Source organism: Pongo pygmaeus, chromosome 10, assembly GCF_028885625.2.
Source record: "Pongo pygmaeus isolate AG05252 chromosome 10, NHGRI_mPonPyg2-v2.0_pri, whole genome shotgun sequence".
NCBI lineage: Eukaryota > Metazoa > Chordata > Mammalia > Primates > Hominidae > Pongo > Pongo pygmaeus.
In genome coordinates, this window is record NC_072383.2 from 30,299,728 (window position 1) to 30,325,881 (window position 26,154).

The 26,154-nt window shown below is 38.7% G+C and overlaps 1 protein-coding gene across 3 annotated transcripts in view; it reads left to right on the forward strand.

The window, feature by feature from the left end:
- FAR2 (fatty acyl-CoA reductase 2) overlaps positions 1–26,154 on the forward strand; it is a 200,016-nt gene that overhangs the window by 69,006 nt on the left and 104,856 nt on the right. The window contains exon 1 of one of the 3 annotated variants that reach the window (XM_054442368.2): positions 13,884–14,113. The exons of the other annotated variants lie outside the window; for them this stretch is intronic. The gene's annotated coding sequence lies outside the window, so the exon portion shown is untranslated. Of the gene's footprint in view, positions 1–13,883; positions 14,114–26,154 lie in introns of those variants that run through there. 3 annotated transcript variants of the gene reach the window in all.

Below are 26,154 nucleotides of genomic sequence, written 5' to 3' on the forward strand. Positions count from 1 at the left end.
CAATACTCATTCACATACACTAATTTTGTGACTTTGGCAATTCATTTAATTTCTTAAGGTTTCTTATGCTTTTTTTACTTCATCTCATCAGCATCATAACAATTGTTATTAGGCTGGGTACAGTGACCCAGACCTGTAATTCTAGCACTTTGGGAAGCTGAGGCAGGAAGATTGCTTGAGCCCAGGAGTTCAAGACCAGCCTGGGCAATATAAGGAGACCTCTGTCTCTATAAAAATAAAAATAATTAACCGGGTGTGGTGGCATGCACCTGTAGTCCCAGCTACCTGGAGGCTGAAGTGGGAAAATCAATTGAGCCCCAGAGGTCAACACTACAGAGCTAGGATCATGCCACTGCACTCCAGCCTGGATGACAGAGTGAGACCCTCTCTCAAAATAAATTAATTAAATATTTATTATTTAGTTAATTAGTCAAATTAATTCTATTTTGGAAAAAAGCAATTATTATCACAAGCTAGACAGTTTATCAGTGTTTACTGTAAGATACTCTAATCAAGGTAACAGAAACTGAAAAATATTATCCAAAGTCGGGACCTTGCAAGTGTCTATTTCAAGACTGATTTCCAAGCCCAGGTTCTTTGTGCCACCTCACACCAGAGGTGCATGTCGTCAAGAAGAGCTATGCCATAAGTGGCCAGCCATGTCTTTAGTTGCTGGTGGTTTGGCCTTATTGTATGTAAAAATATATTTATGTATATAAAAACAGTGGAGATTCTGGCAATAAGAAAAGATGAATCTTCCGCAGTGACTTAGGCTTTCTGTTACACATTCATTGTGATATAAGTTGGCAGAGGACTAAGCTGGCCATTCCAAATTTGATTTTTTTTTTTTAACTCTTGTAAAACTGTATTGGCTGGGCTCATGCCTGTAATCCCAGCACTTTGGGAGGCCAAGGTGGGCAGATCATGAGGTCAGAAGTTTGAGACCAGCCTGGCCAATATGCTGAAACCCCGTCTCTACTAAAAATACAAAACTTAGCCGGGTGTTGTGGCGTGGGCCTGTAGTCCCAGCTACTCTGGAGGCAGAAGAATCACTTGAACCCGGGATGCGGAGGCTACAGTGAGCCAAGATTGTGCCACTGCACTGGGTGTGACAGAGTGAGACTCCGTCTTAAAAACAAAAAAAAAACCTATATCATTCTTATAAGTGGGAGAGTCATTTACTACTTTCACGCCTATAGTGTGTGTGTGTGTGTGTGTGTGTGTGTGTGCATATATATATATGTATTAGCCATATGTAGGTTTTCATGAAACTGGTCTCTGTAGGGTTGATTTTTAGTCTGGCTTCTGCTGAGTTGCATTCTTCTTCTTAAGAATATCTTGTGGGCCAGGTGAGGTGGCTCACACCTGTAATCCCAACTACTTGGGAGGCTGAGACAGGAGAATTGCTTGAACCTGGGAAGTGGAGGTTGTAGTGACCGGAGATCACGCCACTGCACTCCTGCCTGGGCAATGGAGCAATACTTCATCTCAAAAAGAAAAAAAGAACATCTTGAATATCTTGTGGGTGTTCTTAAATAACCCAGTCAAAAAGACAGATAAGCTCCTCCTAGCCTCTTTCTAAGACTTTAAAGAGTGCTTTACATTTATGAAATGCATATACATTGTTATATTTGACTGATCATAATGTTGTCACATAAGTCTATCCTAGCAAGTTAAGTATATCCACAAGTTTAGAAAACTATATTCAGAAAAATTAAGTGCATGTCTAGTAGCTGGTTGGCTCAGGGTCAGAATGCAGGTTTTCTGCTCCTATTGCAGTAGTTGTGGCATCATAAGCAAGCAACTGACCCTTTAAGTTACTGAGCTGCAATAGTGAATTACGAGAGAATCAACTCCCTGTAACTTCATAGCTGTAGAAAAATCATAGCTGCAGAAAAAAATTGATTGAAAAAGATGGTGCTATGTGAGGCATCATGTTCTACCAAAATTCGTATGGTGAAGTCTTAATCCCAGTAGCTCAGAATGTGACTTTATTTGGAAATAACTGTTGTCGCAGATATAATTACTTAAACCGAGGTCATCCCAAAGCAGAGTGGACTTCTAATCTAGTATGACTGGTATTCTTATGAAAAGGGAAAATTTGGACACAGAGACACACACACACACAGGGAGAAAACCATGTGAATAACGAAGTTTTGCTGTCGTGAGCCAACAAAATACCAGAAGCTAGGAGAGACAGGCCTGGAACAGATCCTTCCCTAGTGCCTTCAGAGGGATCAGCCTGGGCGACAGAGCAAGACTCTGTCTCAAAATAAATAAATAAAAGACAAATTCTCAAAGTATGTTCAGAAATATTTTATCCTATTTATTGAGAATAAATACCTATTCATCGAGCTACTACCAATAAAATCATATGAATCTAATCCTGAGACAACTTAAAGCAAGTACTTAAAAATCTGGCTTCTACTTCTACCTCTGCCTTAAAATTAAAATGAATATGTTCTTTTAGAAAAAAATAATTGCTGAATCTAGTGACCCATTTCGGGTCTTTATTCTTGCTGACCATTCTATTCCATGTACCCCTAACCACTAACTCTCCTTGGTAGTTCCACTCCATGATTGTGATCTCCATCCTTGGTTTCACTTTTACTGCTCTAACTGCTCTTCTCTGTCCTGTTTTAAATCTTCTATACTTACGATAACTCAGAATGCTATCTTTTATCTCCTTTTCTTATGTCTTCTTTTCCTGTCATTTGGCATAATTACTCATAATTTATATTCTATTCCATATATAGATGACCCCCAAATTTGTGTCCAGCTTTGAATTCTTGCCAGGTCCCCAGACCTAAGTTTCCATCATCTCCTGAAATTGCCCTTCTACATTCCCAGCCAATACTGCAAACTTGGGATATCCAAATGATATTCATCCTTTTCCCCCATAAAACGGCATTGCCAAGTTTTATTACCTAAACTTCTTTTTAACTGCTTCTTCTTTCTCCATAATTATAACCAGTTGCTATAGTCTCACGGTTAGCAGAATCATTTTTGCAGGAGTCAAACTTGGGTTTGAATTGTCCTGCTATTAATAGCTGAATGCCCTTGGGCATTTTGTTTTTAACATCACGGGCTTATATCAAACAAGATAACGTGTAAAATACTTAGCTGAGTAACTTGCACAAAGTAAGGGCTAAATAATTATTATCATTTTTCCTTTGTAGTGTCATTCATCCCTTCTTCATTCCACTAACAGTCACAGGATCGGTTTTGTTGTCTCTTATCTAAAACTTACAATAGCATAATAATTGGTCTTTCCTTCTTCAAACTTCCTTCCCATATATAGTGTGTAGTCCATCAAATTTATCCCTACAGAATATCTCTGCCTTGTAAGTCTCCTATTCAGAAGCATTTGGTGTCTCACCATTTCCTCCTTCAAAGTGACAAAGTTCAGCTCCCTTAGCATGTGTTTTATTGTAGCAACAAGCAAAAGATGAGTAGGACTCTAATAATAGCCCTTACTGGAATAAAATTACTATGGGTAAAACCTACACAAATTCACTGCAGAGGCCATAGAACATTAATAGAAACACAAAATGAGGGCACATATGAGCACTGAATCATAAAGGCCCCTGCCATATATGAGTACAATAAAATTAAGTCTATCTGCCAGATGCGGTGGCTCACACCTGTCATTCCAGCACTTTGGGAGGCCAAGGCGGGTAGATCACCTGAGGCCAGGAATTTGAGACCAGCCTGGTCAACATGGTGAAACCCTGTCTCTACTAAAAATACAAAAATTAGCCGGATGTAGTGGTGCACGCCTGTAATCCCAACTACTCAGGAGGCTGAGGCAGGGGAATCACTTGAATCCGGGAGGCAGAGGTTGCAGTGAGCTGAGATCATGCCATTGCACTCCAGCGTGGGTGACAGAAGGAGACTGTCTCAAAAAAAAAAAAAAAAGATTAAGTCTATCTGTAATTGGTTTCCAACTTATACTGCTTGCCCTATCCCCTTTGTTGCCTTCTACAAAATGTGTGCCGCAGTCAACCTAAACCATCTCCATCCTTCATACTTTGACCTCCTTTAAGTAAACTTCCTTTTAAATGAATTTACCCAGCTCCACTCAACCCCAAGATGGCAAACTTTGTGGCAGTTAATGGAAGGAGTCTGATTAGAACCAATGATTTGTATAAGAAAATACCAGAGAGCTTTGGATTAATAATAAATATAATCTGAAGTTCCACTCCAGAGTTACCCCAAATCCACACCTCAAAGTTTCTTATTTTGCCTTCAGAAATGCCATCACATTTGAGCACACTTGCAAATTTAAGCACATTTCTTCGTCCAAGTCATCAATTTTCATTTAATTTGTCAACCTGTCTTTCAAGAAGCTTTTAGCTTGGATACATTATTCCAATAATACTGAAAGAATATTGCTCTTCTGATTTGCTTAGTGATTTTATGCATAGTATTTGAGAATACCACTTGCTGATTAAATGTTGATGCAATATTTTTCCTAACCAGACTTCGGGCATATAAAGTAGGCCTTACTAGGAGCACATTACACACTCTAAATGAAGAGAAAAAAATTATTCATTCATTTCTTCATGTTTGTTGCCTATCGTGTGCCAGAAAGTGTTCTAATTGCTGGTGAATCAGAACTAATGAGACAGATGATGTTTCTGCCCTCATGGAACTTACATTATTTAGGGAAAGCTGGTTTAGCAAATAAATAAATGAGAACATGAACCTAGAACACAAGAAGATGAACATGAATAAGAACAGGAACATGGGACCGGGCACAGTGGCTCATGCCTGTAATCCCAGCAATTTAGGAGACTGAGGCGGGTGGATCATCTGAGGTCAGGAGTTCGAGACCAGCCTGACCAACATGGTAAAACCCGTCTCTACTAAAAATAAAAAAATTAGCTAGGCATGGGGGTGGGTGCCTGTAATCCCAGCTACTCAGGAGGCTGAGGCAGGAGAATGGCTTGAACCAGGGAGGTGGAAGTTGCAGTGAGCCAAGATTGCACCATTGCATTCCAGCCTGGGCAACAGAGCGAAACTCCATCAGAAAATAAAATAATAATAATAATAATAATAATAATAAAAATAAAGAACGTGAACATAGGTGATATGACTGACGACAGGGAAAGAGAAAATTAGATTAGTGGGTGGCTAGAGAAAGGCAAGAAAGGCACTCTTGAGAAATTGAAATTGTGAGCTGAGACCTGAATGTAATAAAAGAAGCAGTCACGCTAAGATCTAGTGCAAGAGTATAATATTCAAAGAAGAGCGAAGGCAAGATCTCTGAGGCAGAAATGACTGTGGCATGTTCAAGAATCAGAAAAATTATTAAAGGACCTACAGTGTAGTCATGAGAGAGAAATGGATATGTAATGAGAGACAGCTCATGTAGGATCTTGATGTATAATGAAGAGTTTACATTTTGTTTGATTAATAAAAATAGATACATCCTTCTGAGCTAAATATGAAGACCATAGTAGATAAAGCTTTATTAAATTTAAAAAACAAGAAACCTCATGCTTTTGTCTTGTATGTCCAATAAAGAGGTAGAAACAAAGAAAGGGAAAGAAAAATAAAAGATATAGAAATGTTTGTAAGAAGATGAGTGAATGAGCTTAAGCTGTTTGTTGATGTTATGTTTGGTCTGTTGTTTTGGTTAAGCTCCCATAGTCACAGGCCTCTTTCATTTGTACATTATTTTTGACATGGAAACTAATCAAATAATTAAGAAACGTTATCTGTTAAATAAAGAAAAATCTCACTTTCTTGGAAACAGTAATTTAGATGTTAGGAAAAAATCAAATCTGTTATCAATGTGTACTTTTAGGTAAATTCAGTGTCTTCACTTTGAGGATGTCTGTAATGGCTTCATATTAACAAAATCTTTAACTTTGAGGTAATTATCATTAAATATTTTAGAATCCAAACCACAAATTCTATGTTGGTTGCACTGTCACCAAGGCCTATCTTAGACACACTGTGGTTACAGTTTATAAATAAAATTAATATATCAATATATAAATAAAAATAGTCATTAAATGGAATGAATATGTGATATGCACAAATTATTTTTAAAAGAGTATAAGAACGATTTCCCTTACTCTCATTGAGTTTGAGCTCCAAGGAGAGCTTTAAATATATAACCATGGCCCTATGAATCCTTCTCCTCCTCCTAGGGTCCACCCTTCTTCATCCTCATGGTCAAGATAACTCTACCTCAGCTCTCTGGGCTGAATTATGGCACCCCAGATTGTACCACAGGCTGAAGTAAACTTATATCCCTAACTGAATCCCTTGCCCTTCTGATTAAGCAAGATATTACCCAGATCTTCAGCTGGTCTCTGAAACCTCACGGGACTGTGACAATTTCCAGAGTGTTAGGAACTACCTTAAATTAATTAGTCTAGAAACAGTTCTCATCTGACACTATCTACCTCCAGGATCCTCCATGGTAATTTTCTTCAGGGAAGCCTTTTTAGAAAGCCCTGTCCTTCAGCAGTCTTATTTACAACGTTCCACCCAATGACTGCTCTATTTCACTGGTATCTTCAATGATACTGCCCAATACTGTTATGTTTTTATGTTACCAAGAATTTCCTCCCCTTTGGTTGTTGCCCTTTAGGGCTTTGGTCACACACAGTTCATGGAGTTGATGGGGGCTGGGGATCTTGAGTTCATTGACTCTGGGAATCTCTTATTGCTCTCATGTGTACAGCAGATGCTACAATGAGATAAGGATCTATGTCATTTTAAGCCTGATTCAGAAAGGGAAACTTTTACAAAATTTTACATGTGAGCTCCCACCGATTATAAAACATTTCAAATCTCCTAACCCCATCAACTGCACTTTATGCCTTCACATCATAACAACCTGCAGCTGATAAGAAACAGCTGAAAAAAAAAGGCTGCTGTTAGCCTTTTCAGGGTTTTTTTCTTTCTGACAGCCCAGAACATATAGCATTTTGAGTTAATTTCAGGCATTTCAATATTTTAGACTTCCAAAAATATACCAAAATATAAGTCCAGGATTTTGCTTCCATAATGTCAAATTATTAAACTTTTCATGTAACGTAGCAGAAACTAGATTTTATCAAAAGAGCTACAAAGCACTTTGGTGTACAATGGTAGATGTGCGCTCAGATATTCACAGTACTTTGCCAAAGAAACTAAACGAATAACAATAATGCAACACCAGAGCTATCCGTCATAAGGTAAGGCCCTCTAATCACTGGCATTTAAAGACTAAAAGAAAATGACACATTTAAAAAATATTTTGGCTCTTTAGTATAACTTACCCCTACCAGGCACATGGTTAAAATGTAGGAGATTGGGATATTCTGACTAGAATGTAGGAAAAATAGATAAGTTATCGTACACTTTTTAAAAAACTTCAAAAAACTACAAATAAAAATGGTCTAAAGAAATGAAAATTTAGAGAAGTCCTTTCTAGATGGGTGAATGCTAGAGGTCACTTTCCTGGAGGCACCTGCTCATTCCGGGCATGGGAAGGTGGAGAATCTGGCTTGCGACCTTTCTGAAGAAAAGAGAAACAAGTATTACACTAACTAAGAATCTTAGCTGGCATGACAGATTGCAACAGTAAAAACTGAACCCAAAACATAGAGCTGATTCTTCCTAGCTGCTGATTGTCCCCATGGGACTTTTGCTGAGTTCCCAGAAGAAGCAGTACAGGAAGCTGGAGGTGGGGTTAGAAAGGCAGAGAGAGATTTCGATTAACTCATGGTACTTAAAATCCAAAGTCAAGCTAGAAGAAAAAGCCTATAATACACACCGGACACATCTCATCCTAAAGATATTCGAAACCAGATGTGAGCTGGAACTTACCAAAATTTAAATTCAGCTTCAACCCAACTCAGTTCCTGATTGGATTGAAGTAATTAAACTCTCCCTAGCTATCTAACAGAGGAAACAGTATGCCTCTCTGGAGAAAACTATATTTACTCCCCTTTATATGGTTTTTTAAAATACAATGTTCCAGCATAAAATAAATAATTATGACAGGAAACTGTGACCCATAGTCAAGAGAAAAAACTAGTCAATGGAAATAGCACATAGAGGACACAAATGTTGGAATTCACAGGCAAGCTCTTTAAAATAACTATTGCAAACGTGTTAAAGAAATTAATGGAAAAGAAACATAAAATGAACTAAGAAATGTAGAATTCCAAAAAAGAAATGGAATTCTGAAGCAGACAAAGAAGAGGAGGAGGAAGAGGAAGAATAAATAATAAAATGATATTGTAGAACCAAATGATAAATATCCAAAATTAAGATGGGCTTTATTGGCCGGGCGTGGTGGCTCAAGCCTGTAATCCCAGCACTTTGGGAGAACGAGGCGGGCGGATCACAAGGTCAGGAGATTGAGACCATCCTGGCTAACACGGTGAAACCTCGTCTCTACTAAAAAATACAAAAAAATTAGCCAGATGTGGCGGGCGCCTGTAGTCCCAGCTACTCAGGAGGCTGAGGCAGGAGAATGGCGTGAACCTGGGAGGCGGAGCTTGCAGTGAGCCGAGATCATGCCACTGCACTCCAGTCTGGGTGACAGAGCAAGTCTCCACTCAAAAAAAAAAGATGGGCTTGATTATATAATATTCACAGAAGAGAGAAAGAATCTGTGAACTTGAAGGTATATTAATAGAAATGATCCCAACTGAAGCAAGGAGAAAAGAAAGGAATGAAAGCTAAAACTGAACAGGGAATGAAAAAGCACATGGACAATCTCAAACAGTCAAATATATGTGTAACTGAAGTTCCAGAAAGACAGGAAAAAGAATAGGGCAGAAGAAATATTTGAAAAGAATCACTAAGAGTTTTACAAAATTGGTTTTTAAAATGTTAACTCACATGGTAAAAAATCTTAGGTTTATGCCAGGCAGGATGAACACAAAGAAAATAACACCTAGAAAATGACTGTAAAACAAAAATACAGAGAAAAATCTTAAAAGCAGCTAGAAGGGGAAAAAGTTATATTTAGGAAAAGCACAGTGAGCATAATGGCAAACTTCTCAGAAACCATGAAAATCAGAAGATAATGGAATGATATATTTTAAATGCTGAAAATAGAAACCTTCCATGTTAGAATTTTATTTATTTATTTATTTATTTATTTAGAGACAGGGTCTTGCTCTGTCGCCCAGGCTGGAGTGCAGTGGTGCCATCTCAGCTCACTGCAACCTCTACCTGGGGTCAAGCAATCCTCTTTCCTCGGCCTCTTGAGTAGCTGGGACTACAAGCACATGAGACCATGCCTGGTTAATTTTTGCATTTTTGGTAGAGACAGGGTTTCACCATATTGCCCAGGCTGGTCTTGAACTCCTGGGCTTAAGTGATCCACCCACCTTTGCCTCCCAAAGTGCTGGGATTGCAAGCATGAGCCACTGTGCCCAGCCCACGTTAGAATTCTATACCCCAGATAGGTACTATTATTACCTACCTCACAGGGTTTATTTATATGAGGATCAAACAGCCTGGCCCATAGTAAACACTAAAGTAATGTTCAATATATAAAATAAAAACTACTCTGCTGCTGGGATTGTAAATTGCTATAATCTCTCTTGGGGAAAAGAATACCTGAAGCAAATGGAACAATATCATAACATAACATAGGTGGTATTTATTTTCCTCATACTTTTACACAAACAGGAACTTTCAATATTGTTAAAGCAGGACAGGTCTGATAGAGGACACACTCCATGAGAACAGGGACTTTGTTTAGTTCACTGCTGTACATCAGCACCTAGACGAGTACCTAGGGAATCTGCATCATGGATATGAGAAAACCTTCTGATAATAATTTACAGTAAATGTGTTTTAACTCTGAGTAGACAAGAAAAAAAAAGAGAAGGAACAATTGAAATTTAGATATATTTAAATGCTTAAAAACTGAAACTGGCTTGGTTACATACATATAAGTCATTCCGCCAATGCCCATATCTGTGATGCAGACAGCAGCTCTTTCATTTCCAGAAGACCCCCAAAGGAGAAAAGTGATATCATCATTTTGCTTTATCCTAAAAGCTATGTGTTTTTTAGAACTCAAATAAAGAAAACTTTTCTTTTCCTTTTTGAGGATGAAAAATTGAATGAAAAAGAGAAACATTCAAACCAGATTTAGAAACCCAGAATCTGAAGTGTTTTGGAGCCAGTCTTTTATTATGGTGCTTAAAATCAATTATTTTATTTTGTATTTGATTACCCATTACAAATCAAGGAATTTTAGAGCTAGTGGGGTACTTAGATATTATGATCTCTGCACATTACAAATGATCCAGTTGAGTCCTGGCAGTAGTCACAGTACTAATTAGAAACAGAGCTGGCACTAGAACCCAGGGCTTTGCTGTGATGTTCAAGGTGAATTTTTAATGGACTCTGGCTGTGTCAATTTTTCGTGAAGACCTCTTTCACTTCCTCCATGCAGACCCTTTCTTGGTTACATTTTCCCTGATGATAAATGTCAGATATAGATTTAGAGTATCACCCACTCAAAGCTCTTTCTCAGAGTACAGTGCAAGACTTAGACTAGTTTCTTTCCATAAATGAAAAGGTATAGGGAATCCTACGGGTTAATGTCTTTGAGCATATAGGAAAGATTTTAATTTGCAGTAATCCTTAAGAGAGGTGGAATTTGTGCTCTTGAATGACTTGCTACATTTCTCTATTAATTTAATGGATGAGTATGCAGAAATCTGCAATTTGAGCTTTAACATCAAGGCCTTTTTACTATTTATACTTCAAGAAAATATGGTGCTTACCTATTTAAAAAGTAACTGACAAAAAATTGTTTATGATATTTAGTGTAAATGCCCATTTTTTTTCTCCATTCATCAACGTTTTCTCTCATTGTTAGCAGTGTAACATCCCACTCACACGGCACCAAAGTATGTTACCAGTGGGATATCCATACGATTCTGTAGCAACTTCAATTCTTGCCTCCTCAGAAGAATGAATTTGACCAAGGGACAAAAGGCACAGTGACAGTTCGAGGCAAGAGTGAACGTTTATCTAAAAAGCTTTAGAACAGGAACCAAAGGAAGTAAAGTACACTTGGAAGAGGGCTAAGCAGACGACGTGAGAGATCAAGTGCATGGTTTCACCTTCGACTTAGGGTTTTATATGTTGGCATACTTCTGGGGTCTTGTGTCCCTTCTCCCCGATTCTTCCCTTGGGGCAGGCTGTCCTTATCCACATTGGGCTGCCAGCGCTTGGGAGGGGCTACAGGCACAGTGTGTTTACTGGAGTTGTGCGCATGCTCACTTGCGGCATGAAGTGAGCGTGCGTACAACTCCAGTAACTGGTAACAACACTCCCTTACCAGTGTCGTGTTCTGTAAGGTTATATACCAGTAAAATCGGCCGCTTTGCCTCTTAGTGCGCATGCTCGAGCCCACTCGCCCAACTCCAGAGATCTTATCTGGAAGCTAATCACCAGTTGCAGGTTTTTCTACCTGTTGGGAGAACTGCCTTTCCCTGACGCCGACTACGACCAATTATTATTTTAGAGAAAGTGTAATAACCACCTGACCATCATCTGATGGTTGCCTGACATTCCTGGTGGGGGCGGGGAGCCTTTTCCCACCCTGCTCATGCCTGACCAGCTACCTACTGTAACATAACCTCTTCCCTGTCTCCCAGTTAGGATTTCTGGAATCTGACTGATATATTTGGAAAACTAAAGGATTGTTTTCAATTGGAAAATGCAAATATCATAACTATCATAACTATTAATTCCTTCTAGTACACACATATTCAGACTGAATGGAATTTAACTACTTTAAATACCCCATCTTTTCGATTTCTCTTTTGTCTTTCCAATTTGTCAAATTATTTTAGACACTTTATTTCCTGCTAAATGGTCTATCTCAAAGCCAGTTTTCTCCCCCAATTTAATCCTGCAGCCAGGCATGATGCTGTATACCTAAGAATGATATATCATTATTATTACCACCAATTTTAGAAAATGAGCTCGCTTTAGGGTCATCCTGAGTTGACTTTAAACCTTTTATTTTTAATGGGAAATACAATTACAGATACTGCTCAGAGAATTGCTTCAAATTCTCCAAACTTGCTTTTTTTTTCCAGACGGAGTCTCGCTCTGTCACCCAGACTGGAATACAGTGGCATGATCTTGGCTCACTACAACCTCCGCCTCCCGGGCTCAAGCAATTCTCCTGTCTCAGCCTCCCAAGTAGCTGGGATTACAGGTGCCCACTACCACACCCAGCTAATTTTTTTTGTATTTTTAGTAGAGACAGGTTTCACCATGTTGGGCAGGCTGGTTTCAGACTCCTGACCTCGAGTGATCTGCCCGCCTCGGCCTCCCAAAGTGCTAGGATTACAGGCATAAGCCACTGTGCCTGGCCCAAATTTTCTTTTATGATCGACCACTCTTCACATTCATCACTCACTGTTATAAGAAAATCTGTCTCTGAGCATTACATACTCTTCCAATCTATTTGAACTTGTCCCCATTCCCTTATGTAGAGACTTACTCATGTTTCAATCATAGTGATATTTCATTGTTTTGATTGTTAAAGAGAAATTATTCAAACACCTTTTTTAAATGTCAAGAAAGATTTTATTCAAGACTATTGCAATAGGGGTCAAGACTATTGCACTAGGGGAGAGAGAGTGAATTCAACTCCAAATACAAATAGGGACAAGTGGGGATTTAGAGCAGGAGAGAAAATGGACAGTTACTACGAGGAACTTGCTTAAGGTATCAAGGAAGGGGGTGGGAGGAGAGGAATTCTCCTCACTCTTGATATCTAGAGTGATATTTTACCTGTTTCTTTTTCTTCATCTGGATTCTTCATGGGACACCTTGATATCACTCTAGATATCAAGAGTGAGGAGAATTCTCAATAAACTGGCTTAATAGGATTCTTTGCTAAAGCAGGGCTCAGGAGGTCAATGTCAAGGCTTAGTTCAGAAGAGGAGCCTGACTAAAGTTGGGTCAAAGAGGAAGTCTTTGTCTTTGTTAATCTTTCAAATTTGAATTCACCCACTAATAAGGACCAATTTAGAATGCTGTATGTACTTTACAAGTTCTTTTCTAGACCTGGAAAATAAGCTCCATCATTACTCATAATGACATTATAGGTAACTGACGCCAGCTGTCTTCATAAGAACAAAATTATCTAGCAGAATTGCACACAAACTGACAATTTGGTCCAAATGAATTCTAGGAAATCTGATTAAACTCAGAGGGTAATGAAAATATTTGTAGTATTTATATTGTGCTTAGTATTTGCCAGGTACTGTCCTGAATCATTTGCATGGTTTAATCTTTTAGTCCTCCCAACACTCTATTGGGAGGTATTACTAACAGTCTGTAGGGAAGTACTATTACTAGCACCATCCCAGGATTACAGACAGAGAAACTGAGACACATAGCAGTTTCAAAGCTTGTCTGAAGTTACTCAATTATAATATGTCAGGTTTGTGATTGGAACCTAGCACTGGAACTTTTGAGATGATGTGTTTACTACAGTGCATTCCTACTTCTGTAAATCTCTTCTCCTTCCTTTCTCTGAGCAAACACATAAAACTGGGAGGTAGGTAGGAGAAGTGGGATGACATTCACTTCTGGAAGTCCATATACTGTGTCATATTCTTCATCTTCAGCACTTTTAATCTCTAAAACATAGTGCAGTATTTAGCAGGTCATCAATAATTTTTGTTGTTGGATAAATGGCTGATCGAATGAATTAACAAAAGGACTCGATACTCCATTTCTGATCACCAAAGAGATAACCAAATTACGTTTCTCAAACTCTGTCATGCTGAGGGCTGCAGTGACAACATTTTAGGACTAGAACACATTACTTGCATTTCACAATACAAAGATGATTGCAGTTGTCCATGGTAAGCTCAGCCCACAGAGCCTTTCAATTCAGCTTGGGGTGAGCTGGACTTCAGGCATGGGGATATAATAGTGTGATGAACCATTCTTCTGAAGGTTCTTCTGAAAAGCTGCTGGTCTTGGGATACTGTGAGAGCCCCTCTCATTGCTCTTTAGAAGTAATTTAAGTTTTTCTGCTACATTGTCTGCTCAGCTCATATTCTGGTCATAGAGAAACCTGAAGCCAGAGAAACTAGACAAAAAGGTAAGAGAAAACCAAGCAACAAATGCAGTCTCAGCTGTTGCTAACGTTATTCATAGGAGTGACAAACTGAATGAATCTTAGGGTGAGAGACTGGTCTTTTTACCTCATTTACACTTTTCCTTGGTCTGCACCATAGCTCAGTAGAACTCATTTATCCTAAGAAATCGATGACTAATTTTCTGTGAAGCAGAATCAAGAAATCTGGTCTACATTGGTTAAAAATAAGTACTTGGTTCACCTTGTGCTGTGAAGTTCAAGCCAAATAATTGTTGCAAGTTATTTAAGCATTTGAGTGAAGAAAAACTGACAAAGTTCACTATGACTGCATGAAATGAAATGCTGAACTTTTGGGGGTTGAGGGGGTTGGAAGGATGGATGGAGGAAGACAGTTGTTTCCAGTCTCTGAAATTCAATTCTGCAGTAAGTTTCTGTATCACCAAGTGTCACTTTGGCACACCTCATGCATATTTATAGTCTAAGGGTTTTCATATAGGATTCAAACATAGATTAAAGTAGCAGGGAACTTGAGAGCTCCAGGGAAGAATATGATACTTTAATTGCATTTGATCATTTTATTGAATTTGCCTAGGAAAATCAATTAAAACACAAAACTTAATTTTTGTACTTACAGCAGAGAGTATACATTCCAGCTTGTCCCTGACTATAGATTTTTGCCTTTTGTTTTTCATTAAATAATCAACTTCGAAGTACTCAGAAGGCCATTGGTTCTATTCTGCTGGGTATGGGCGAATCGGAACAGGGCCTTCATTCCACAAACATTTTACTTGTTTCTTTTTCTTCATCTGGCTTCTCTATGGGACATGTTCAAATTCTATACATACCAAAGCAGTGACTTATTAGACGTATGTAAGGTTTTAAAAAGATAATAGCGTATTTAAATTGCAAATGGAATTACTGCAATAATACGAAATATGTATGATTATATGGAACAGCTGAAGAGTTCCCAAGTGAATATTAATTGCCTTGTATCCTTCCTTGAGGCAAAGGGATATAAAAATAACATGAATTCACAAGTAGTTAGAGCCGAGTGTGGTGACTCAGACCTGTAATCCTAACACCTTGGGAGGCCAAGACAGGTGGATTGCTTGAGGCCACAAGTTCGAGACCAGCCTTGGCAACATAGCAAGATGCCATCATCTCTGCAAAAAGTAAAAGAATTAGCCAGGTGTGGTGGTGCACTCCCGTAGTCCTAGCTACTTGGGAGACTGAGGTGGGAGGATCACTTGAGCCTGGGAGGTCGAGGCTCCAGTGACCTGTAATGGTGCCACTGTACTCCAATCTGGGTGGCAGAGTGAGACCCTGTCTCAATAAATAAATAAATAATAGGAAAAGCAGTTAGTTAACTTTGTAAATAAAGAACGCTTAGACAATTTGTTTAACTTCTTTGAGCCTCACTTGTCTTATCTGTAATAATGAGGTCTGCCTTTTAAGATTATTGTAAAGGTTAAGTGGGATAATACATGTGAAGCCCCTAGCAGAAGGCCTGGCACAAAAAGTGTTAGCTATTGTTGTTACTATTACTATATTATTATTGTTGTTGTTGTTGATCAAAGCTTACAGTTACAAGACAGTACCAATTACATAATGCTCTAAAACATTTGCATATTTTTTTCCAATGGGAAAATTGGGTGAAGGTGCTCTGGAATAAGCTCTGTAATACTATTTCTAGTCAGAGTACATCTCAAAGAAGGATCAGAACTCATATAGAACCTAGCCTTTTGGCTGCCCTAAGACAATGGGGCAAATGCTTACGTGGAAATTCCAAAATAAACAAGCAGCAAAGGTAGATGAAGAGAATGATTTCCTCTCTCCACTGGAGCTGCCACAGCTTTGCTTATCACATTAGTGCACCTTCACAAAGCCTCACCTTTTTTCAATTTCAAAAATGATTGCAGCTTTCTTTATTTCCAAACAAAGTACTATGGTTTGGAAATAACACACATGTGAAGGTGAAAGTGCATGCTCTTTACCCTCGAGAATACTTAGCCAGAAATATCTTACTAGTTTCATACAGGAAAGGAGGCTACATGGCTCTGAAGATAGAGATCCTGGGTGACAGTTCTTGCTCTTTCTCCCAGCAATCAGATGTCAATCAGACTTGTACAAATGACTTAAGCTCTCTGCCCTGAGCATTTTTATATGTTACCTCATGGAGTTATTGTAAAGATTATATGATAAAATAATTGCATGATGTGTGGGACATTGCAACATAGTAAGTGCCCCATAAATGTTAGTGATTCTTATCTATTTTGTTGGATGGTATTTGCACTGAAAAGTTAGATATCATTCCAGTTCTATTATACAGTTTAGTTTATGATTGTATTTGACTCAGAATAAAAAAATTGTGAGCAAGGAGAATTAGAAGGCTTTCTTCTTCACACCTATAGCCCAGGCTGTGTTCTTGCTTTATTTATTAATAACATAGGATGTGAGAATTGTCTTCAAATTTGAACTCTTGTACTTTTCATTTAATAGTGAAGGCTCACAAAGCCCTGGGACAAGATCTTTGTTAATAAAGTACCTCTAAGCAGTTAAACAGCAAAAATTCATATGCAGATTTGCTCTGGGGAGAAAAAAAGGTTTAAATTATAAGAGTTTCTTTCAAACTGTGGGAAACAAACTTTTTTTATGATGGTGAATCACTTCCAAAATGAAATTCTAATACATTTGATCGAGTCTTGTGGGGTGGTCATATATTTTGTAACCTTCTGCCCATCTTATCAGAGAGTTTAGATATTTGATTTTTGTACTTTTTTCATTCCACCTTGAAATCACTTTAGTCCTAGTCATCCTGGTTTAGAGCCTGTGTGTCTCTAAATTCCTCTAACCATGTTTTTTTGTGTAATGATATTACACGAAAAGAATTGCTATTACACAGTGTTTACCAATGTGTTACACATTTTTTTTGTGTGTAATGGTATTACACAAAAAGAATTCACCACTGAATTCTTTTAGAGCAAAACGTAGAGCCATTTGTAAGATGGTAAGCATAACCTGGTGGAGCATTACATAAAACACAATGAGAAGGAAGAAGGTGGAATATCATACTTTTAGAAGACTTGCTTTACTTAGATCTTTTAAAAAATAATGGGGTTAGAAAATAAAATGTAAAACAAATGTCACTTTCCCCCTTTTTAAGGGGATTATTTTTTCTATCTTTGGGAGGAATGAGAGATTTCTTAGAGTGTGGAGATGCTCCATTTTCTGCAGGGCACCTTACGTGCCTATAATTGTTATATTTATGATTCTGGTGTTTGTCACCAGATTTGACCCCTTTGGTGCTGATAGCTGGTAAAACATTTTATTTAAGGCATTTTGATTAGCAATTTTAAAAGAAGTTATTAGAACATTGTGAGAAGGAATTTAAATGAGAGAAAATAGAAACATTACAATCAACATATCTGAAACAAAACATTGTCAATATAAATAAATAATGGTTCATCCCCTATTCCTGATTCAATGGTTTCTTATTATCTCTTTGACTCCTAACAACAGGCGTTCCTCCCTTTCATCTTTCTTAGGGTCAATAACAATGAATGGGTGATTTCAGTTATGAGGAAGAAGTAGGTCCCTTTTCTTTCATAATTGCTTCTCCATCGACCAGATACTCTGTAATTTACAGTACTTGCCCCAAGGTTTCCTGCATTATCCTTTTTCTCATTTTGCCCTGTACACAGGAATATAACAACTGATTGTCTCCAGGCAGTTTTACCTAGACAGAATTGCCTTATTAATCAATCAATTTTTCAAGAATACCGAAATAAGAGATAAGAAAATGTCTGTAAAAGCAGCATTCTCTTGACCGCAGGAAAAATTTTTTCTCCTAAGAATTTTTTTGTTGCATTTAGTTTCTTAGGGTAATTAAAGCCTTCCCTGTTTTAGACTTAACACTAGAACCAAAATACTTACCAAAAACTGCACATTTCATTGGTATACTTTGCTAAGGTCAAAAAAAATTGGCTTCCATTTTTCTCCTTTTAAGGAGTAAGTTCTAATGAGAACACTTGGACACAGGAAGGGGAACATCACACACTGGGGCCTATCGTGGGGTGGGGGTAGCGGGGAGAGATAGCATTAGGAGATAAACCTAATGTAAATGATGAGTTAATGGGTGCAGCACACCAACATGGCACATATGTAACAAACCTGCATATTGTGCACATGTACCCTAGAACTTAAAGTATAATAAAAAAAAGGAAAAAAAAAGCAGTAGGTTCTTCAAACTTCATTATCTTTACCAATCAATTTACCTTCTCCTCAGCAAAATGTTCTAATAGTCCTACATTGCAACCTTTGATGTTGGTTGCTTTGTTTCCAAATGAAACAAATGAACAACAACAACAAAAAAGTCAGGATTTTTTATTTTACAATATTGGGGTGATACCTCTGTTTTTTCATCTGGAAAATGGCATGCTCTCTCTTAGAATTAAAGTCACTTTAAAGATTTAAATTTTAAACAAGTTATTATTTTAAAGTATTTTATTATTTTTAAAACTTCATTTAGAAAACTTGTCATAAGATGGATTATTTTTGTAATGATTCATTCAAATTTGTTTTCATCATATTCTGGCAGATCTTAATCATCTCTGAAGTACAGATGTCCCTTACTGACCTTCTGTATATTAGTGAAACTCAGTCTTGTTTGTTTGTTTGTTTGTTTGTTTTTACAGTCGAGTCTGGCTCTGTCAGCCAGGTTGGAGTGCAGTGAGTGGCGCAGTCTCGGCTCACTGCAGTCTCTGCCTCCTGTGTTCAAGCCGTTCTCCCACCTCATACTCCTGAGTAGCGGGGACCACAGGCGCCCGCCACCATGCCTGGCTAATTTTTGTGTTTTCAGTAGAGAAAAGGTTTTGCCATGTTGGCCAGGCTGGTCTCGAACCCCTGACCTCAAGTGATCCGCTGGCCTTGCCCTCCCAAAGTGCTGGGATTACAGGCATGAGTCGCCGTGCCCAGCCAAAAATGTCTTTATGTTGAGCAGAAGAAAAACATGGAGACTTAAGGTTTTTGGGGCCTTTTTGTTTTTCATTTTCTTCACATGCAGAAACCCAGCAATGTTCTTCCTGTAGTTACTCAGTTTTGACATTCTTTGCAGTTAGGTCAACAATGGTTGTTTTTAAAAGCAGTTTAATGCAAGAAAGAGTGTATTCTAAAGCCTGTCTTCCCTGCTGAGTATGGCAAGCTGAGCTTCAATTTGCAGTTCACCTGTTGTTTGATAATTGATATATTTCTGAGTTATGGTCTCCTTTTAATTCTTCTAAGGATAAAGAAACAACATAAGATAAGGTATGAGGCTCCTGAAAGTTATCTGGTCTTTTTAAATAGATCCTTACGAAAAACTGAGGCCTGAGGCTTGGAAGTCTGGTTGTTAAACAAGTTCTGCAGGTGACTGAGATGGGAATCATTATTCTAGCACTCCTGCTTTAAATTCATGACCTACCTGCTGACAACTTCATCTCTCAATTTAAAGAAAATAAAATGAAAAGTTAAGTGGTGTTGAGGAACAAAAATAAATTGGTTGGCGAAATAAAGGTGTCAGAAATTCAAAGAATTGTAAGCTTTAGTTCTGTTTTAAAAAAAGAAACTAAAGAAAAAAAAAAAGACCAAATCTATTTGTTACTTGATTAACTCATTTATTTATTAATTCACTCCATTTTTTCATTTACTCAAGGAATCTTTATTGTCTACCAAATGCTGGGCTCTGCACTACTTTCAGAGGAAACCATGATGAGCAAAAGAAGATAGATAGATGAATTAAAACTTCTGCCCTCATGGAGTTTAAAGTCCAGTAAGAGAATAATCATAATCAATTGTATCATACAGATAAGCATAAAATTACAACTGTGGTAAGTGGTCACAAAAAAAGAGTATATGGAAAGGGCTTAAATGACAGATTAGACAGAATATTGAAGGTCAGGGAAAGCTTCTCTGTGGAAGTGACTCTTAGACTGACATCTGAAGGATGACTGGGAACTGATAAAACACAGAAGAGCTGGAGAACATTCTAGGTAAAGGGAACAGCATTCATTCTTCCTGCAGCCTTTCAACAACTTCAGGCACTGTGCTGGTGCTGAGGATACAGCAGTGAACAAAACAAATTCCTTGCCCACAGAGAGCTTATGTTTCAGTTGAAGGAAAAACAGACTATAAACAGATGACTGAGTAAACAGATGACATAAACAGATGTCATCTGAATAAACAGACGACAGATAAACTATAAACAGATGACTAGAAACAGATGACGTAAACTACATCAAGTGGTGTTAAGTGCTATGAAGAAATGGAAAGGATGAGCTGAACAGGAGTCCAGAGTGTGCAGGTGAGGTGGGTATTACAGGGATCAGACTTTCAGCTGAGGCAGCAGATCATGCAACTGTGAGTGAGGGAGGCCTCTGGGTAGGGGGAGGAGTGAGGGCTGAGAGCTGCAGTAGAGCATCCTTGGGCATGTTCTGGGAACAGACAGCACTGTGTCTGAGTATGTATTGTGATGGGAGGGGGAAAAGGAGCAGTGATAGGAAATGCAATCAGAGAGGTCATGGGGCCAAATTGTCCAGTGCCTTGCATGTGAGCCAGGCAACCCTTGGAGAGTTTTAGCAAAGAAGTGGATCACCGGGTCTGACATATGAAAAATAGACTGTTAGTGCTGCAAAGGTGAGGGCGGCAAGAAGCACTTAGAGACTTTTACAATAATGGTTTGGACCAGTTTGATACAAGCCGAGATGGTGAGATGTGATCAGAGATGTGGTTGGATATATGTTGAAGGTAGAGCTGATGGGATTTGCCAAAGGAATGGAAATTGAGTGTGAGAAAAAGAGAGTCAAGGGTGGCCTCAACATCTTTGGATTAAAGAACTCATAGAATAGAGCTTTTATTCACTGAGATAGGGAGAATGGTGAAGGGAAGAGACTGTGAGGGGTAGTTCAGAAGTTTGTTTTGAGTCAGGTAAAGTCAGAGATGCCTTTTAGGTATCCCAAGTACTGTGGTGGGTAGAGTTTGTCATATTTGATGAACTTATAGAAGTCAATATCTGACCAAAGCAAGCATAGGAGACCATGCTGTCCAATGTGCTGGAGAGACAGGCTGGGGCCAGACTACACTGGCCTTGGGGAGCACTTTGGAGATTTCAGCCCTCATCTTAAAAGCAACAGGAATCCATGAGTTTGGGGTATCAGATTAAGAGTTCCAAACTGGGACTGGCTGCAGTCCGGCAAAGAGTTTGGAGTTGGGGATTGATAGGAGTAAGAGCGGATGCAGGAATATTTGTTAGGAAATACAACAGTCCAGGCAAGACATTGTGGTGGCTTAGGTCATGTGGTGGTGGTAGATGTGACCAGGCAGAAGATTAGAAGATATTCAGGAGGCAAATGCCAGGACTCCATAATGGGTCAATATGGAGGTGAAAGAGAGGGAAGTGTCAAAGGTGACTCAGGTTTCTGGCTTGTACAACAAGATGGGCAGTGATTTCATTCATAGAGACAGGAAAAACTGGAATACGACCAGGGGAAAGGTCATAAGATTAAGATGCCTATGTAAGATCCAAGTAGAAATGTCAATAAGCAATTGTGCACCCATCATGGTCTGAAATGCAGAGGTAAGGTCAAGGCAGGAGGCATTAATTTGTGAGAGACATTCTGAAACTTAAAGAAAAAATAGTTTTTAGAAGGGAAGATTGATACATGCAAGAGGGAAAGGATAGTCAATCATGTAGCTCTCTGAGAAGACTGGAGAGAATGGAATTCAAATGCAAGTGGGGGCATAAGCCTTCTATATGAAGAGGAACCGCTTTTCCCTCTGTTGAAAATGATGCATGCAGATACTAGTATATTTATATGTATGCTTCATTCATTTGGCAAACATAATGTACACTTACCATGCACTATGGACATCCTGAAGTTCTGGGGATACAGAAACAAAAAAGAAACAATCCTCACCATCAAGAATCTCACTGTCATATAAGAGAGATTGTGGCAGGACACTATTTGTGGGAACACTGGGCACAGTTAGATGCACATCCTGAAACTTTTGCAATGTAGATTTTCAAATGTTTGGAGAATAGATAAGCATGATATTATGGCCTATGAAATTGAAAAAGACCATATCTCAAAGGGGTTGGGAGTCTCTCAAGGACAGAATTTGGATTGTGCAATTGATCCCTAGGAGAGGACAAGTGCAGTTTCCAATATAAGATGAGGGTCCCAAGATTGAACTATTTGGTAGCAATCCTAGACTAACATTTCTTCAGAGACATTTTCTCACCAACTTTCCCCTTGAAAACTAGAGCAAAGGCCTCAGCCTGTGCATATTGTCAGCATCTAACACCTCCTGAGGTCTGCATTGACCCTGAAACAGCTTTATCCTGGTTCTTTCCTGTCTCACATCCTTTGCACCCTTGGCCAATATCCAAATTACAAACCTCTTTAGTCATCTGTCCTTCCGCCACTCACATCTTCACGTCCTTTTTTAATTTTCTTCCCTTCCTCATGTTATATTTACCCCATTGCCTCCCTTCCTTCTAATCTTTCCATCATGCTCTTGGAAGTCTCTTAGATCTTTTACCTCCTTACCTTAACTGAAAATTGACTATCCATTAGGACACGACTATAGCTATCTCAAATAGAGGTTGTTCATTCTTTTTCATTGTCAAGAGGGTGTTCAGCATTTTCTTGCATCCTGAACATCATACCTCCAGCCATCTTTTTTGGTCAGGCCATCTGATTATTAGTCGACTTAGCATCACTATCATCCATCAACATCATGGTTATTTCTCCGTATGGTCTTTCATAGTTTTGGCACCTGAGTCCCTATCTTCCTCTTCATTGCAAATCCTGCCACATTGATTCAGGTGACCCAACAACACACACACACACACACACACACACACACACACACACACACAGTGCCCTTCCCACTCTTCATGGGAAAATTATTCCCTTGGCCACACTATGGACCTTGTCACCCAGAGTTGCTTCAACTCTGGAATCCCGAATTTCAATATCTCATTCTCAAGCAATGATCTGCTTCTGAAAAGAGCTTTCTGTGTTTTGATCACCATACTTATTCTCTGACCTTATTCAGTGCTCCAGTCTCTTGCCCCTGTTCATTTTCTCTCAATCTATCAGTCCCCTCCTGGCTTCAATTCCATTTCTAACTGGCCCAGGTGACATAATTTTTAATCATTCTCCTAAAGCATTTTATTAAACTATACACTCAATTTTCTTGCTACCATCCCTATTTTACCTCCAGAATCCACACTTTGGAAGGACTCCAATGTCCATCTTCTCTGCACCTGATTATGCCCACCAGGCACAGCTGTGGAAGATTACATGCTCATGCAGATTGATGCCAATAATGAGCTCCAATTTTTGGATCGACTCTGAATCTTAATACTTCTGTCTGCCCTGGTCATCTCCTTCTCACAGTCCTCACTCCTTCACTCTTCACTATCCTCCTCAAGCCTTCTAACCCACAATTTTCATACCATTTTCAGCACATGTCATCCATTGCTATCTCAAAAGAAAATAGGAGCCTTAATACAAGAAATCTATCCAGAGCTCCCAGGGATAAATTGTATCATCTGTCAACTTCCTCGCCTGCATGCATTTATTTGTGTTTACACCAAATTAGTAGATGTCTCTCCTCGTGTCAGAGATTAATGCTTGAACTTGGCTCTGGATTGCATTTGCATGTTTCTCTTCTTGCTAATCAATGCTTCTAACTCTTTACTGTATCAAGAGCCTATTCTTCATTATTAATTTTGTTTTTAGATCAATGTAAAATACATTTAAGGCTTTCTCATATTTCAAAGCATAAAAATAAACAAACCTCCTCTGGCCATTCTAGCTCCTTCTTGCCTCCAGAGCTAGGCTTCCAGAATAAGTTATCCTGTTATAGAGCTTCCACAGCTTCATTTGCTTTCACTCTTACTGACTGCAGTCTAATTTCTGCCCTCCCCAGTTCAATGAAGCTCCTCCTTCAATGACTGCTAATTATGTCCCAGTTGTTGAAACTGATGGACATTGCCCTATTCTTATTTTACTTAGTTCTTCTGCCCCATTTGACACTGATGAGAAATCTCATCTGTCTTCAGTGTCCTTGCTTTCTCCTCTATGTTCAGTCTTTCTCACGCTCCTTGTAGGCTCTTCCTCTTCGATCTGTCCCTTAAACATTGGTATGACACCACTGGATGAACTCATCTAGTCCCATGGTTAGAGTTACCACTGATGTGCTGACCCTCCAAACTAGAATTTCCAACCCAAGCTTGTTGGAATATCTAGTTGCTTTATTAGATATGCAAAAGCAACAGAAATTTTGCATAAAGCTTCTCTCATAATCTTTTTCAGCAGACCCAATAGTTCTCTTTTTTCCCGTTTCCTAGTCAATATCATCAGCACCTGTGTACTTATCTTAACCAGAAACCAGGAAGTCATCCCTCTTCAGCCTCACCTTCTACATCCAGTAGTCATAAAGTCCTGATGTTTTTGCCTTCTTCATATTAAATTTCTGTCCCTTCTTTCACCCTTTTCGCAGCTATATTTTGATTCAGGCTCTCTATATTTCTCTGTTAAATTACTACACATAGTCTGTTATCCAGTTCCCCTGCTTTGAGTTGCTATTTGTCTAATTCACTCTCCACACTGCAACTGGATCAACTTTCTAAATTGCAGATCTGTTCATGTCACTTCCCTCCTCAAAGTTCTTCAGTGGTACTCTTAACCTTAAGGATAAAACTCATCCCTTTATGGTATAGCTCATGATTATAGCTATTATCTCTGCCTAGAACACCTCCCTTCACTCTTCTTCTCCTGACTACAGTAATGCCTACTTATCTTGTCAAATGCAGTTCAGATACTCTGTCCTCAGAAAACCATTTCATGATTCTGCCTTCAATATCTGTTAAATGCCCATCCAAGGTGTCCTCATAGCTTATGTATTTCATTTATTATTTATTTCAATTACTCACCTTAGCAATTGTAATTATTCATCACGCATATATCACATTTTATTGCAATATCTTGGAGAGTGTATGTTTTTCTCATTGAATGTGAACTGAACAATAAAAACACTTACGTATGTTTACTATGTGCCAGGTTTGATCTAAGTGTTGTATTGACTCATCTAGTCCTCATAGCAACCGTTATTTCCATTTTACAAAGCAGAGATCACATCCTTCTTATTCACTATCGCCCCTTGCTGGCTACATAATGGGTATTTAATAAATACTTGTTGAATGAAGGCCTGAATGAGTCGTTCTATAGTGTTTAGCAGTGGGAAAGATGTTTATAGAAAAACTGGGTATGATTAATGTACTAGAATGAAAATAAAGACCCTGTTTCTAGGCAGAATGACATTCCAAACAATAGCTGGGATTTGATAAGTGCCAATTAGAAAATCCCATCATATTTTCACTGCAGTCCATGCTGGGGTTGCAATTTTAGCAGCTTTGTGTGTTGTGAAAAAATCCTCTTATGTATCTCTTGGTATTTCTCCACAATTTCATTCACTTGAAAATTGGCTATTAGTGAGCACTTCCCGTAATAAGTCCTGAAGTGAGTGGACAATAAAGAGGCACATTGAGGATTCCAAGCCATGGCAAGAAGATAAATCTATACAAATATAGATTTACCAATGATTGGGCTTTTTTCTCTTGTGGTAAACCTATAAGCCATGCAAGAACTTTTCACTGCATGTTATCTTTTTTAGAGTGTGCCCTGGCCCATGTAGTCAGTTCCACCAGCATTACTGATCACCTACAGTGCACAGACATTGTGCTTTATTTGAGGCTGTGCCCAGCTCTGGGGAAAAAAAGGTAATGAGTGGTGGGAGCAAATGAGATAAGAGTTGGACTTTTGTCAGAAAATAAGGTGCTGCTGGTCACTACCATATTGCTTTTCCAATAATTTCAGTAAACTCTAGGTTGAATTAAAAAATACAAAACCTAGGGGAGGAGGGGGGAAGAAATAAGGAGAGACTGGTCAACAGGTACAAACAGGTACGAGGAATGAGTTCTGGTGTTCTATTGCACAGTA